Source organism: Pteropus medius, unplaced genomic scaffold, assembly GCF_902729225.1.
Source record: "Pteropus medius unplaced genomic scaffold, Ma_sr-lr_union100, whole genome shotgun sequence".
Lineage (NCBI taxonomy): Eukaryota > Metazoa > Chordata > Mammalia > Chiroptera > Pteropodidae > Pteropus > Pteropus medius.
The window spans coordinates 15,724,380-15,741,240 of NW_024354875.1; the positions used below are offsets into that span (position 1 = coordinate 15,724,380).

General features: G+C 38.5%; 2 long non-coding RNA genes across 7 annotated transcripts in view; one reads left to right on the forward strand and one right to left on the reverse strand.

The window, feature by feature from the left end:
* Positions 1–16,861, reverse strand: part of LOC120596937 (uncharacterized) — a 50,293-nt gene that overhangs the window by 14,587 nt on the left and 18,845 nt on the right. The window lies entirely within an intron of this gene.
* LOC120596935 (uncharacterized) lies at positions 6,924–15,237 on the forward strand. 6 transcript variants are annotated; one of them, XR_005651262.1, is made up of 4 exons: positions 6,924–7,095; positions 8,383–8,971; positions 11,936–12,296; positions 12,700–15,237. It is a non-coding gene; the product is annotated as an uncharacterized LOC120596935 (long non-coding RNA). The 6 variants fall into 6 exon arrangements; XR_005651265.1 differs by lacking the exon at positions 8,383–8,971 and having other exon boundaries at positions 11,936–12,026; positions 12,161–12,296; XR_005651263.1 differs by lacking the exon at positions 8,383–8,971.

The following is a 16,861-nucleotide window of genomic DNA, read 5'->3' on the forward strand; positions in this document are numbered from 1 at the left end:
TGCTGTCCTGTCAACCATAGATTGAGAGTTAAAAGAAAAAGAATTAGAAGTTTATTTGTTTCAGATAATGTTGATGAAAGCACTGGTGCTATATGTTTCTTCAAATCCAAATGGTACTCTCTTTCATTGCTTTGTCAATGCAATAATGATATTCATACTGAAGACCTCGGCACTTCCTGCTTCTTCTGGATCATTTAAAAAATTAATTATATTTTTATTATATGTATTTTATTGTAATTTTTGAGAACTAGAAATATTTATTTAGGGAATTTTCTGTGTATTATCTTTGATATTTGATTCAGAAAAATATGCTTTTTTTTAATCTTATATAATCAAAATCATCATCATCATCATCACAACTTTTATGATTTGATGTTTTATGGTTCCCAAAGACCTGTCTTGTATAAATATCTAATTTGATTTTCATACTCCCATTTTTGAGGTAAACAGAAGGGCAAGTTCTCTGAGACTTAGTTTTATTTCCTCCAAAATGGGACTATGCATACTTATGTAGACATGAAGATGAACTGCATGTGTGCATGTGGTACCTGCCAACCCTTTGATGGTCAATTCTTACAATTACCATTTGTGTTATAAGTTTCCTGTGGCTGTTGTCAAATTACCATGTATTAGGTGGCTTAAAATAACAGAAATTTATTCTTTCACAGTTCTGGAGGCCAAAAGTCTGAAATTAAGGTGTGGGCAGGGTCGTGCTACAAGGGATCCAGAGGCTACAAGGGAGATTCTGTTCCTTGCCTCTTTTGGCTTCTGGTGGCTGTTGGCATTCCCCGGCTGTGGCTGCTTCACTCCAGTCTCTGCCTCTGTGGTCATATTGCCTCCTCCTCTTCTGTCTGCCTCCTGTGTGTGTCTCTTATAAGGACAATTGCCACAGGATTTAGGGCCCACCCGGATGATCTAGGTTGATAGCCTCATCTGGAGGTCCTTAATTACATCTGCAAAGGCCCTTTTCCAAATAAAGTCACATTCACAGGTTCCAGGGGTTAGGACATGGATAAGTATTGGGGTGGGGGGAGGCATTATTTAGACTTTCACATGGACCTTAGCGTTTTTGCATTGAGATTCTGTACTGTAACAGATCTCTGACTCATAGCCTAGAGATTTGGGGTTTTTAAACACTGTCTCTCCACCCCCAAAATACGCCCCTGATTTTTCTGACTTTATGTTTGCTGAACTTCTTTGGTGTATATAAATGATTTCCCAAGTCAGTGGAACCAGATCCTTGGTATTTTAATTTTTCAGTCCAATGTTCTTTTTAATAACCATACTATTAACATATTTTTACTTTAAAAACTAAATGGGACTCAACAATAAAAAAACAAACAACCCAATTTCAAAAATGGACCGAAGACCTTAACAAATACCTCACCAGAAAAGATACACAGATGGCAAGTAAGCATATGAAGAGATACTCCACATCATCATCCTCTGGGGAATGTACATTAAAATAACAATGAAACACCACTACATACCTATTAGAATGGTCTAAATCTGGAACACTGACAACATCAAATACTGATGAGGAAGTTGAGCAATAGGAACTCTCATGCATTGCTGGTAGGAATATAAAATGGAACAGCCATTTTAGAAGATACTTTTGTAATTTCTTGTAAAACTAAATGTACTTTTACAGCAATCATGCTCCTTGGTATTTGCCTAAAAGAAGTGAAAATTTTTGTTCACACAGAAACCTGCACATGGATGTTTATAGCAGCTTTACTTATAATTGCTAAAATTCTGAAACAACCAAAATATCTTTTAGTAGGTGAATGGATAAGTAGACTGTGGCATTCAGACAATGGAACATTATTCAGCACTAAAAAGAAATGAGCTATCAAGCCATGAAAAAACATGGGAGAACGCTAAATGCATATTACTAAGTAAAAGAAGCCAATCTGTAAAGGCTATGTACTGTATGATTCCAACTATATGACATTCTGGAATAGCAAAACTATGGAGACAATAAAAAGATCAGTTATTGCCAGGGATAAGGATGGGGGGTGGGGAGAGAATAGGCAGAGCACAGGGGATTTCTAGGGCAGTGAAAATACTTTGTATGATATTGTTATGATGAGTATTTGTCATGATACATCACTGTATGTTCATCCTTGGTAAAAAAAAAATTATCTATCTATCTATCTATCTATCTATCTATCTATCTATCTATCTATCTATCTAACTATCTCTATATCTTTCTCGTGAGAATGGGGGAATCTATGCATGTGTGGAGGCAGGGGCATACAGGAAATCTCTGGACCTCTTAATTTTGTTCTAAGCCTAAAACTGCTCTAAAAAATAAAGTCTTATAAAAAGACATTTGAAAGGTCTACATGTATACACTGAGAGTAATATTCTTCACTGGGATTATGTATGTGACAATCCACATTGGCCTATGGAAATAGTGAACAGCAGTATGGCTGCAAGGTTATTGACTCTGAGCCTGGACTCCATGGCTAAGCTGCTTGTGTTCAAATCCCAGTTCTCTCACTTATTAGGGTGTGACCTTGGACAAGTTATTTTACTTTCTATGTCTGATTTTTTTCATCCATAAAATGGGCTTAACAACAACAATGACAAACAAGAAGACTTCTGATTATTAAATGAGTTATATGCAAATATTGTTAGAAATGAACCTGACATGGGAAACATAAGTGCTAAATTCTGTTATTATTGTCATCATTACTGTTAGTATTGTTATTGTTATATGAGTGTGTAATAAGAAATAGGCTAGTCTTTGAAAGCAAGATTTTCAATGACCTAGCGAGGAGCATGAAAGGTAGAATTTATAAGGGATGATGATTCAGTTTAGGAAAAACCAAGAAACTCAAAGAACAGTCCAAACTCTTAGACGTCGGTGTCTAAAGAGGGAATTCTGGGAATGAAAATGATATTTACTATTCTTTTAAAGAGATTAGTAACTGATCTTGTTTTTCGGTGCTAAATAATAAACTGTCAAAGTTTGCAACTGGCTGCTTTCCTTAATCCAGGATTTGGAAAAGTGGGAGAAGGACAGCTGGTTGTTAAATAAAACCATTTACAAATGCCTCATTTTCCTCTTACATACACACGTATGTGCTTATTACCTGACAGAAGCTCTGAAGTGACCCCCCTTCTTTTAATTCAGTGTGGAAATCAAGCTGAAATGTTAGTAGAATGAAGAGGGAGAAAAAGTCAGTTACTCAAATGGTGCAAAAATGGAATGAATAATAAGGCTACAGAATGCAAAGAATCTGAAGCATTCAGCCAATTTAAGAAGACCTGGTGTGAGGCTAATTTGGGATTTTCTTGCAAAGAGACCTGTACAAGAATTATTTCATGGGCCAGATCTGTTCATAGGGTAGCCTGGAAACATGGGCAGCCAGACTCTAAAGCAATTCCACAGCATGGAAGGGACTCACAGATTGCTCTGTGTGCTCTTGGAAAGGTTTGTGACTCCAGGCTCTTGGTTGGATTAAGCATCTTGTCCACATGTCCATGGACAGGACAGGCCCACACTCCATTCTCCTTTGGAAACCAATAAAGCTCTGAAAACAAGAAGTTTTTCATAACTCATTTGGGAGTAGAGCCTGACTTGAACTGACATGAGGTTATTTATCATCTTTACTTAATGTGTGTGTTAGTTTGCCAGGGTGGCCATAACAGAGTACCACAGGCTTAGGTGGCTTTTACGGAAAAATTTTCCTCACTATTCTGGAGGCTGGAAGTCTGAGATCAAGGTGTTGGAAGGGTTAGTTTTTCTAAGGCCTCTTCTTGGCTTGCAGATGGCCGTCTTTTCCTGTCTTCACATGGTCTTCCCTCTGTGTGTGTTGGTGTCCTAATTTCTTCTTCGATGGATAACAGTAGTATTGGATTAGGACTAACTCTAATGAACTTATTTTAACTTTACCTCTCTAAAGACTCTATCTCTAATTATAGTCACATTCTGAGGTACTGGCAGGTTAGAATATCAACATATGGCTTTGGGGTGGGGGACATAATTCAACCCATAACAGTGTGAATATTAATGTGCTTCTTGCAGAATTATTACTATGTTTGATTATGGGGTACTGCCCCAGACCTTACTGGGGATGAGATGTTTTAGGTAATATGCTAACACCTTTCTAATATGCTCTGAATTCTGAACTTCAAAACACATTTTGCCACAAAAGTTTCAGAAAGCGGGTTGTGGACCAGTAATAGCTGAAAATAAGATTCCAACCAAGACCAGGCCCCTCTTCTTACCCACGGTGCCAGATCATAAAACTAGGGGATAGAATGACTGGTTTCAAAGGTCCACCCAACCTTTAAAATGTCATCGAATTTATGAAAATAAGGAGAGATAATTTTCGAATAAATCTTATCCCCTAAAAGATAAGGAGCATACCTCAAGATTGGTTCTTCTAATTGGGCCTGTCTCAATGGGTGACTTTCAAGACAGGGCTGCATCCTATGGCCACAGAAACAATCGTGGGCTATCTGGGCAGGGAATTCTGGAGTCCTGTGTGCCTGGGACATCTTAGAAGTACAGGTTGGTATGAGGAGACCATGCTGCCTCTTTTGCTCTGTGAGGAGGAGGGTGGCTAGAGGAGGGCAAGAATGAGGTTTCCTCAAACATAGCCCCAGGTAGCATTGTCTGACAGCAGGGCTTCAGTTTAGGGATTGAATGAAGACAGAAGCTAAGAAATCCCACTAGACAAGAAATAGTTTCATTTGTAAAGTTTATAGGGCATGAGTAGCATTTTTCTCCCTTTTCTTGCTGATGGAGAGCTCCTTGCCCTTGAGAAGCAATCCTGAGGAGGCATGAGAGGGACAAAAATCCTTTGCTGTTTCCAAGTCAACAGAGAGTTCAAAATAATACATGAAAACTTCTTAAGATTTATTTTAGTAAACTTTAAAGAACTGGTTATTGCCATGTGAGGACTGAAGTTTTTAGGTTCTTGAGGGAAAAAACTTTGCCTTTTAAAACAGTAATTGCTGATATGGGGCATTAGACTTTTAAAATATGTTTTGATACCAAATATTTTATTAGAAATAAAATCTAAGAAGGAATACCTAAGAGAATGGTGCTTACTTGTGTTTGATGTCTTTAAGCAAACTGAGATAAAAGAACTGTTTCCCTTGGTTTTTAAGATTTCTGTTTTATAAGAGTTGTGATGGTTTCATTATACTAGGAATTTTTAGGTACCTTCCAAACACGTGGTCAGATAACTTACAGGAGGGCCACATATGAAGGACTTGACTCTTAGAATAAAATTTGGTGCTATCCAGACTGCTATCCGGATTTGGTGGTCTTGTTTGCAATCACTAGGTACAGCCCAATGACTAGGGCTGTACCTAGTGATTGCAAACAAGACCACCAAATCTCCAAGATCAAGGCTGAAGGCCACGGAGGGTCAGGACAAGTGAACTTAGCTGGTCTGAAGGGTGAGCTCGTGCCCCTGAGCTGGGTGAGAACCATGAATCCAGTTTCAAAGATTGTTGTAGGTGATGAGCAAGATTTGGTTAAGGTTAGTTTTGCTTCTATTTACTATGGGACCAGCGCAGAAATGGTGTGAAGAGTATATATATGAAAGAGGACATAAATGAGTGAACAGTCCTTTATGTCACTCAAGAAGACATGCTCAGTATTGAGTGGTCAATGCAGAGGGATCTGTCACATAAGAAAAACCCAGAATCTAGAGTTTCTAATAGGGAAACTTGCTGGAACCACACTTCTGTATTCTATTTCTCATAGAGTTGTCAGGACAGCAACAGGCCTGGTCACCAAACCTCTGTGGCCAAGCCAGTGCTCCATTTTCCTTTTTTGACATGGCAGCACTGTGATAGTGAGGCTGAGACAAAGAAAACCTTTGGCAAGTGCGAACTTTGCTCAGAGATGACCCCAGCTATCCTCATGCCTCTATATCTGACCTCATGGACATCTTCAGCAAACAACTGCCCTTCTAAGTCCTGCTATGTTCAGAGCCGAGTTTGATTTGCATCTCTAGGGCAACCAAATTCAAACATTTACAGAAGGGCAGTGACTCATGTAGCTTCTTTTATACTCTGTTGTCTTTTTTTACACCACACCGAGTCTGAGGTTGGATTGATTCATCCATGTATCAAGGAAGGTGCTTATTGGACTGTGGACATTTATGTAAGTATGCCTCTTAACTAAAAGGAATTTCAGGTCTCTGCTCAGTGACTTCAAAGGTAGCATTCAGCATCTTTCTGGGTGGTGCCAAAGTCTGTAATCCCAAACAACCACAATGTGATGAATCAGCCAAGATATACTTATAAAAACTAACATTACAGTGCCTTATGGAATAAATGTGGGACACACAAGCAGTAGACAATAGGTGATGTGGAGGTTTCAGAGGAGAAGAGAAGACTGGGAGCTGGTGTTGTCAAGGGAAACTCTTTGGAAGTGCTAAGGTCTAAACTGAGTATTGAAAGTGACGGGGAGTGGAAAAGAAGCCCCTTTTTGATGGACAGAACTGCATGGACCAAGGTGGAAAGTTGTACTGGATAGTGCTTATTGGGGACAAGTGACTGACCAGTCAGACCATTAGAATTGGTAATATAGTCAATTTTTTCCCAGACACAGTGAGATATAATTTATCTTTATCTTTTGAAGTATTTTCAAGCAATTTTCCTTCTCCAAAATTCTTATTATCAGAAAGTGCTGTCAGCAGGTTCTGAGCCATAACTGCCTCCACTGTCCTCAGACTCAGCCAACATTCATGCTTACAGAGCAGGAGCTGGACACCACTGGCTCTTGTGTTGTTTGTACAGTTCCTGATATGGCTTCCGGTCCGTGGCATGCCCTGAGGGCTGAGTTTGGAAGGCAGCCATCCTCATGCCCTGTGACTCCACCACCCCAAAGAACCCTGCCAATAGCTAACTCCATATGGTAGAGAGGAAAGGAGGGAGGGTGGAGCGTGGGAGGAAAGGAAGAGGAGAGGAAAGAGAAATTCGTTCTGATGTCATTCTTTCATACAGCATTCTTTCCATGCAATAACTTTTTCTATGAAATAGGTTATTTGCCCTAGAAATACCATTTCTTTGGTTATCTACATGGGTAATTGGATTTATCTGAAGGCTTTGTAGTTCAGAGTGGTAAGTACAGTAACACTTTATCTGATCCCCAATGTCTAATTGTGTGGGGGCAGCCGATGTCTGCTTGTGAAGAATAACTTAGTAGTTTCCCTTGGGAAGAAATGCATTCCTAAATGGGTTAATTCAGCTCAGCTATATTATCTTTTTAATGTTAGAGTAAATATCTTTGGCTAGTGTCCTAAAAAGCTTCTTTCAAGTACACCATACATCTAAAGAGATTCCTGGATTTATTGTTTATTCAGCTGAAAATTAAAATGTTATTGGCAACTGAATGAACTCAAAGCTAATGAAACAAGATATTTCTTTATTGGTGGAAACTTTATCTAATTGGAGTATGTACCATGGCCCTCACACTTAAAGGGGTATTGTAGACAATGCTGCAAATCACATGTACAGAGAGAGCATGGGAAGTTTCCTATAGGGTCAAAAATCCTGTTCACACTGGATTTAGATGCTTTAAAAAGAGTTACTCACTACTGCTTTTTGCTGTTTCCCAGTGACTGTGGAGCATTGCCTCTTCAGTAACTACAGTTAGTGTTTGTGCCTACTCCGTCTTTGAAATATCAGTGTTTAATGTGAAAGTTTCTGTCAGAACATAGCCTCCCGAGCTGTGTGTTGGAAGATGGAGCAGTGCTCCCTCTGACTAGTTTAGATACCAAGGGCAGGTCTACCTCAGAAGGAATGAGAAATGTTCCCATGCCTATAGCTCTGTCTCTAGGAAAGACCAAGTGCAAAGACTTGGCTTTATGTGTTCAGAATGATGACTTGTCAGCTCCTGTGCTTTAGACCTTAATGACCTCCTTATTCAGTGTGAACCTCAGTGGTAAGAATTTCAACAAAACTTCTGCCATCACACTCGGTCTTCCTGACCCACGGACCTTCTGCTATTCCCACCAGCTACAAAGGATACTGGGAAATAGCGGCACAGATAGCTAATAGCTTAGTCTTGTCGCTTCGGTTTTTTCTCCTTCTTGTTTGCAGGCTGCAGGCAATCCACAGAGTAAGTCACAAAACTAATCTCAGAGCTTTAAATAAAGTGTTTTTGGCTCATCTGCAACGGGACCTTCCATACTGCATGGCAGTATGTTTGCTCTCTCTTTTTAGTTCCCTCTCACATTCTCCTGAGCCCATATTCTAAACTGGCTTACTTTTTGCATGCTTTCTGAGCCATCTTCTGACTCTAGAGGTATCTTGAGCCTCATTTACTGTTTGAGTGAGGGAAGCTTTTCTTTCTTGAGTATTTCTCAGCATCTTCACACAGTTTCCACTTTTGTCTTCTAATCCCAGAGAAAGAGACATCCTTACTGGTCTCCTCAATATCGCGAGGGAGGAGCCCTCATGAATGGGATTGGTGCCCTTGCAAGATGAGACATGAAAGAGATGATCTTTCCTTCTGTTATGTGAGAATACAACTGGAAAGCAGTTATCTGCAAACGAGGAAGAGATCCTTCACCAATAACCTATTCATTCTGGCACCCTGATCTTAGACTTCCAACTTCTAGAACTGTGAGAAGTAAATGCTTTTGAAGCCACCCACAGCATTCTGTTATAGCACCCCAAACAGACTAAGGCACACACCTTAAAAATTCAGCCGAACTTTGTGATATTGCATTCTCCTGTGCTCCTTTGACTCTTCATTACTACTATTAAGACTTGCTCATTGGTCCTCTCCCTTCTTCCTAAAGGGAGATGATGCTCCTTCTTGGTCCTTCTCGTTTCTCTCCCTAGCTATAGTCTTTCTCTAAGTGACTGCATCTATTCACATGAAATAAAACACCATTTCTTGGAAAGTGCTTCCAAACTTTAAACAGGAATACTTCAGAGATATTGTGGGTTCAGTTTCAGACCACTGTAACAAAGCAAATGTTGCAATAAGGTGAGTCACAACCAAATTTTTGGTTGCCTAGTGCATATAAAACTTATGTTTACACTATACTGTAGTCTATTAAGTGTGCAATAGCATTATGTCTAAAAAATGTACATACCTTGATTAAAAAATACTTTGTTGCTAAAAAATGCTAACCATCGACTGAGCCTGTTGAAAAAATGGCACCAATAGACTTGCTGGGCTTGGTCAGCATTGCCACAAACCTTCAATTTGTAAAAAATGAAATATCTATGAAGTGCAGTAAAGTGAAGCACAATAAAATGAAGTATGCCTGTGCCTGTATCACAGTGATAACCTGTCTTAGGCCTGCGTTTCCAGTTGTTTGCTACATATCTTTACCTGAAAGATGACCCATTGACTCAAACTCAAACTCAATGTGATCAAAACTAAACTCACTTTATTCTCTCTGTTACTAACTTAATTCAGTCGTTCATCACTGGTTATGAAGAATACAGTACCTTTCTAACTGGTTGCTCTAACTCCCAGATTCCCAGCTCATAATTCATACATGTGTGAATAGATTTAGTATTGACAGATTATTTTTCAAACTTTGTCTCTGTTTAAAAACTTTCAGTAGCAATTATTGCCTATTAAACTAAACCCATCCAGATCCTTGCTATTAAGATGCTCTACAATGTGGATATGCCATGTCTTTTCAGGCTTATTCTTCTAAAACACTCCATAGATCCCCTATGGTACAGTTAAAACTGACACTCATGGTTCCATGAATATGCTTTGTGCATTCCTGTCTCCTATAACTGACATGCAAAAATGGTAAATAGTAGATTATTTTAAAAATGGATACCAGCGGATTCACCCATATGAGTTGAATTCATGAACCCAGAGATGATATCAGTTTCTAAACTGCCTCCCAATATAGGTAAGAAAAAAATGTTGAGTGAAGAGATATATATATATCTATTATTACTGTTTGTCTTTGATCATAACCAGATTTTTTTCTATATATGTCTTTTTCAAAGAAGACTGTAAACTACTTGGGACATCACATAATTTATTCTTCTTTATATTTTTCAAATGTGAAGAGCAAATAATAAATATTCCACATGTATTTGTTGAAGGATACATGGATGATTAAAAAATGGACATCACGTGTGCTATCCTTTGAGACAACATATCTATTACTTATCATGCAAGCCTGGTTTCCCATTCCCAAATGAAAGCTCTGTGGTAAACATCTAAAAGCCGAGACAAATGGAAATTAAGCTGCTCCCAAATATATCTAGAGATGACAAGGCACTTTGTGATGCTTTTCCTGTTTTATCTTCCAGCTTAATTTTCATCTGGAAAGCAATATCCCATGAATGACTGTTGCAAGTTGGAGATGCCAGCTGGGGGGAATCTTGCCATTTATAGCATGAGCCATTAAGCTTTTTCACAAAATTCCCAGGGTTTTTTGAGGCTGGTGATAACTGCAAGGATAATGCACATTCTCTATGCCAAAATATGTGAATTAATGAGGCAAAGGAAACGTTTATCTCTTACAAATGACCAGAGAAGTTTTGCCAGATCTCTTCAAGGTGTCCCTTTTTCTTGGCATTTTCTTGGAAAGAGTATGTCCTGGTAATGAGAATCGCATGTGATTAAAGAGGTCTTTATGAACTGCTGCAGGCCTTACATGGCCACAATTAGGGGTTTGGGGGATACTGGATGTTGACAGAGTCTTTAAGACATATCCAGAATATATATTAAAATGTGATCAATGAAAAATGCACAACCTTTAAACTAGGTCTACACATCCAAGGCAAAGTCATATTGTGTGTTTTGTGTCTGGTCCCCTGGAAATTATAACCTTGTATGATATCATAATCCTCTGCTTCTCATTCACTAGACCACTGAGTAGTGTGTGTGTGTGTGTGTGTGTGTGTGTGTGTGTGTGTGTGTGTGTGTGTGTTGTCTGTGAAAGGACAATTAAAATGCTGAAAATATGGACACATTTTAGAGAAGAGTCTATCCTGGTAAAAACTGATAAAGACTAATATAATTAAAGTGAAATTCCTGGATGAATGAAGATGTGGACAGTCACTCTGGGTGCTTCTTAGAATAAGAAAAAAGAGCATTTCAGGGGTTTGTGCTGTGTACGCTGGATGGTTTAGATCAGCATACCCAGATAATAGACTCTCTACTTAGGGTCCACATAAAGATTTCCTTATGCTCTCTGTCTTCAGCTTTTAACACATTCATGACAAAATGGAAATACTTTTTGCTCTTATATCCTAGACTAAATCCTTTCTTATATCCTTTCTTCGGTTTAACACATTGACCTGTGGCCTGAAGAAGATGGGGCAAGTGGAACTCTTTAGGTAGTTTTGTTTTGTGGTCTATTGGATTAATCTCGGAGAGGTAGAACACACTTTTCATTCTCTTCGGGACTTGATTTTGCTTTTATCTGCTTTTGTTTTTTCCTTCATATCAGGTCTTCTCTTATTCCACCCTTTACCTTTCCTGTTCTCTTGAATCTGCTTCCTTTGTTTTTACTGTACAATTCTAGATGCCTAGAAGTTAATGTAGCCTGTTAAATATTCTCTGCACAGAGCCTGGAGAAAAGTGCTACATATGTCATGCAAATAATGATAAGGAATCAAATTCCTCTCTGTGCTTTTGTCACTTACTGGTAATAAGTTATGTAATAATGTACTAAATGATCAATTGGCAGCCTGGTGGGGTGGAGGCACTTCTCTAAGTGCCTCATGAACACTTAGGGATGTGACTTAGGGATGGGGAAGAATAAAAACCAATAATATATGTCAGCTCTGATCCACTTGAGAATTCATGTCCTGAGAAATTTCAATGAAAAAATATAATTTCTCATCAACAAAGGCATTTGATTTGCATTCAAAGAGAGATAATTTTCTGGTCTGGTTGCTCTGGGAGGGAGTTCAAAGCTCAGGAAAACTTTTATATCCTTAACTTTTGTTTATTTCCCATTTACAGTGAATGCTCACTAAGTTCATGGCGCTGCCTGGAAGGAAAGCTGAATTAAGAGCAAAAGTGGCCTGGTTGCGCCTCTGAGAGCTTGGTTGATGTAAGAAACTTCCAAACCCGTAGAGAATTTTTATGATTTTTTTTTTTTTTGAGCCAAACTAACAACATATGCTGGGGAGCAAGATCTCAAATGCGCCCCAAAATGTCAGTGTTGCAGTTTATTTTATACATTAGGATCAAAAGAGAAGACGTGAGGAAGGTGCATAAAATCCATTGGTGGTGGATTAAAGAGGCAGGTGAAAGCATAAAGGGGAAATCTATAGGATTGGATAAAAGGCAAAATGGAGAAACACATACTTCTTCTACATTGGTGGGTACAGGATGGTTAATAATTAACATATACAGCACATAGAGATGGTATGCAAGGAATAAAATAACAATGAGGGGTTCTGTGGTCTTGTGCTCTGGTGCCAGCGGTTGTGCACTTGAAGGGTAGGAAAAGAAAATTACCTTGACATATCAAAGGTATGTTATCCTAGATGCATAAGAAAAATGGACAAACCTCACTTAAGGTAAAGACTGATCTTCGCTAAGGAAGCCATAGTCCTGGGATGTCACTACATACTATGACTGACCCAGTTAGGAATTTGTGATCCCACCATCCTGCGTAGTTATTTTTGGTCACTGAGCTTGTCAGGGCTGCCCTCTGACCCCCTCACTTCTCCCGCCCTGAGCTTGTCAGGTTTATTACATAGCTCTCTTTTTATTCACAGCTTCTATGGCCCAGCATCTGCAAAAGTGCCCCTTACCTGAAACCCAGCTTAGGAGGTCTCTCAGCTAATAGTTCGATCATCCAACCTACATCTACTATAAAAGAAAGCCTGCTACTCGTCATGCATTGATAATCCCAAATCCCAGAGATGTGAAGTACAATTCCTGCTCACAAGTTGTTTACAATTTTGTTGAAAAATTTGTTTATGTTGACACATTTAAAAACAATGTCACACGGGAAATACACACAAAAAGACTAGAGAAAGTGAGATCTTACAGGCTGCAGCTATCAGAGAGAAACTTCATGGGAATGGTAAGGTTTGAGCTTGGCCTTGAAATAAAGAAGGGATCTGGCTACAATAGGCCGGTATGGCATAGTATAAATAGAAGGAACTTTGGGAACAGATCATCTTGGTTTGAATTCTGCTTGGCTACTTACAGTGTGACTTCAGACTAGTTGCTAAACCTCTCTGCGTCTCAGTTTTCTCTTGAGAAAACTGGGCCGAGATGCATAATAAGTGCTGAGTAAGTCATAGATTTAATTGGGTGGAAGAGTGTGGAAAGAACTTTAGGCAACTGCAGGAGCTGAGCAAAGGTGTGGAGCACAACAAGGGAACAGGATCTGTGGATAAAAATGAGGCTACTGATTGGCTAGAGCAAAAGATAATCTGGAGAGGAGTACAACATAAGGTTAGATTATAAGAGAAAATAGAAAATGTGTAGGTCAAACATTCTTGGGTTATTTTCGTTAACTGGAATTCAGTTAACAATAGGACTCGACTCTCTGTTGTGAGGGAATTTATTGTATAAATTGGCACACTCCTGCTTATGTTTCAGGTTTCAGTTTTGATGTCACCTCCTGGTGAAGTCTTCACCTATTTTCCAAATCCTATTACAACTCATTGCGATTCCTCTCCCCAGGACTGTCTCCCTTTCAAGATGAGCAGATTTCTTGACGATGGCTCAGACTGTGCCTATTTTATTCCTTGCTGCATTTGAGCACTTAGCACAGGACCTGGCTATTTATTAAGCACAGAATAGGTGCTTAATAGTTGTTGATGGATGGGAAGAAGAAAGGAAAAACAAACAAACACACACACACACACACACACACACAAAAGAAAGAAAGAAAGAAAAAGGAAAGAGAGAAAGGAAGGGAGGGAAGGAAAAGATAACTAATCAAGAAGATTGAAGTGAGGAGATTCTGATGTGACAAGGACCTGTGCTTTGAAAGCTGGTTGGTAAGCAGGGAGTGAGAGCTGACCTTTTGCAAATTCCTGACTTTGAGTTTTGTTTAGAACAGGAGAGGGATTTAACTTTCAAATCCCTAATTGATTAAAAGTCACTTTTCAACTGCCAGACAGAAATGCATTTTTCTTAAAAGCCCTGTTCCTCTCTTTTCTGCAGCTATTTTCAGTTGCTTCAGTACAACTCCAAAAAGAAGGGAAATCAACAATTAAAATAGTCATTTCTTAAAAAGAACAAGAAATCCGAGAGGGCCACTTTCAGAAATATCAGTTTTGCTAAACCTCTGCCTCTCAGTTATATTATTTATCACTGATTCTAAAATGTACTTTTTTTTCATATTTTAACATATCTTTAATTATGATGCATTTTATTATTAATGGTATATTACAGTTATAATATTTGTGGCTTTTCTTTCTTTGGTTATAAATAGTGATTTTTAAAAGAAATATCTTAGATAAGATGAAGAAACTGAGGCCTCAGCTAATTTGGGGGTTTTCTGAAGGTCACCTTATGATCTGGTAATGGAGGTGGGATGAGATCTCCTTACTCCCAGTATGTGACTCCGGACTCCTATTATGCTCCCTTTATTGTCTTAATAATCACGTCACAACTGTGTATGTTTCACGGTATAATTGCTTTTCTCTCCCAGCAACAATAAGCAATTCCATTCCAGAACTGGGAAAAGATCACTTAGGAAACCTGAATAGCAAGAGTTTTAATGATCCATGTGGGGTGCAGGAACATTCACTGTTGATTTGACTCCTGTGAATGGGAAGCAGAGGATGTTTGCCACCAAATTGGTTCAAAGAGACTCAGTTCCACTCCTGAGAGATCATGGGATGCAGCAGGGACACCATGGCAACGCACATTTCCATCATTGTTCTTCTCCTTCTGAGCCCTGAGGGCTTGTATAATGAGACCTCGACTCGCCTCAACTGGATCGAATTGTAACACGTTTTATTGTTCAATGACTATTTGGATTTTAATTCTATCATGGGCTGGACGGCCTCACCTGACAATCTGGAAGCCTGAGGGAAGTAAGTCTCTTTATATTATGCATGATTTGAGAGTCCCAAGTCAGTCATCCCTGCTCCAAATAATGAATGGACAGATACAAGTCTCTATGGGGAAGGAAGATTTAGAACTCTGAGGTTTTTGGTGATGCTTTTCACAGTGAGTATCTTGCTGCAGAGCACTCACTAAGTCACACTGAGCTGTTTCCCAAATGTACATATTGTCCTGATCTCACAAAAAATAGCTTATTTCTTATTCTAGAATTTTACACACTCAAAGAACATTGGCTCTTGTGCATTTGTCATTTCCTTTCTGTGCCACTTTGTGGAATTTATTGTGTTAAATGTGTGGGATGAAGTCAGAGAAAAATTTCTAAAATTTGCCTGGAATTGGTCATTAGATTTAGGATATTTTCATGGAGCTTTTATAAAACTCTTGGCTCATTGGGCCTTGAAATATCACAATGGTTGTTTCGATATGTTACACCATGATAGCAATCTGTGAATCTTGCTCTGTGGCTATATCTACACCACTGAAATTCTCTAATTATCTGGAGAATTTAGTAATTTTCTCAAGATAGGCTTTATTTTTGTAGTTCTACAGAGATATTATTCATTACGCAATAAACTAGTTTTGAATTAGGAGTGGGAGTTAAAGATATTTAAATAAATAAATAAAATGCTGAGACATAAGTCAAAGATCTTCTGATCATTCATTATGGCTGTCATCACCTACACAAGTTTATTAAGTAGTTACTTCTCCTAAATATTAATAATAGCTAACATCAAGCCCTTCTAAGTGCATGATGTAAGTTGTTGGGACATTATTCTCTGTCAGAATTTACAGAAACTACATTATAGCATAGAAATTATAGTAGATTGCTGTTGATTTTTTTTTTTTTTTGGTCTAGGTTTGATTTTTTTTTTCCTGAGATATCTCTTATCAACTTCGCATTGGAATGAAAATAACAAAAATTTCACAAGATCTCGTTTCTCTAGTTATAGTATAGTATAGAGGTTGACAGAAGACTCAAGTTGGATCTATCAGGGTCCCTTTGGAAATTTGAAATTGGGATAAAAAAATATTCAGTCTTTTTTCGTGTGTGGCTGTACCTGCAACATGTAAACTAGGTACTTTCTGGCCACCTTGCATTTCCTTGTGTGGTTATCTGAAGGAGAAATAGAAATATAGAGCTGGAGATCAATAAAGGATATGTATAAAGGGAAGCAGAAATGAAAGGTGATTGGTCTTTCTGATGGTGGCAGAGGCCCTATCCTAAAGCACAGCTTATTTCCTGTCTTTGTAGCCTCATAGTAATTTTCATCTTAGTTTTTCTTATTTGAGTGGGTTTCTGTTATTGTTAGTCAAAATGTGCAAAGTAACTTAAGGATAGATGTTTAATGTGAATTAATGTCATAAGACTGTATGATAAAGTAATTCAAGTCCAAACTCAGTTTTGAATTATGCTCTAATTAGTGTAGAAAAGCGATGGGGAATAGATGGCCTGCTCAACTAAACGAAGAAAAAGAACATTTAAATGTTTTGTTTATCCCACTTTTTGTATTTTGTATTTTCCACTCAACGACTTTTACCGAGCACCCAGCACATGAAAACCATTGGAAAGAGCAATAAAAACCAAGCCACTGTACTCGTACACTCCCTGTTCTTGAGGGTCTTGTAATTAAGTTGAGAGAGAAAATGCATAGAAGAAAAATTCTTAAGTATCCTACGAAGCAGCAACTGAATAAATACAAATCAAACAGAGCAAACTAATTGCGTAAATGCCAAGGGGTGACAGAGTAATGAGCAGGTTAAAGGAAATGATCTTTAAGGTCTGTTTCAGCTACAAAGTGCCATGAGGTTGCATACGACTGATAATTGGATAAGGCAGCACTTAGCAGT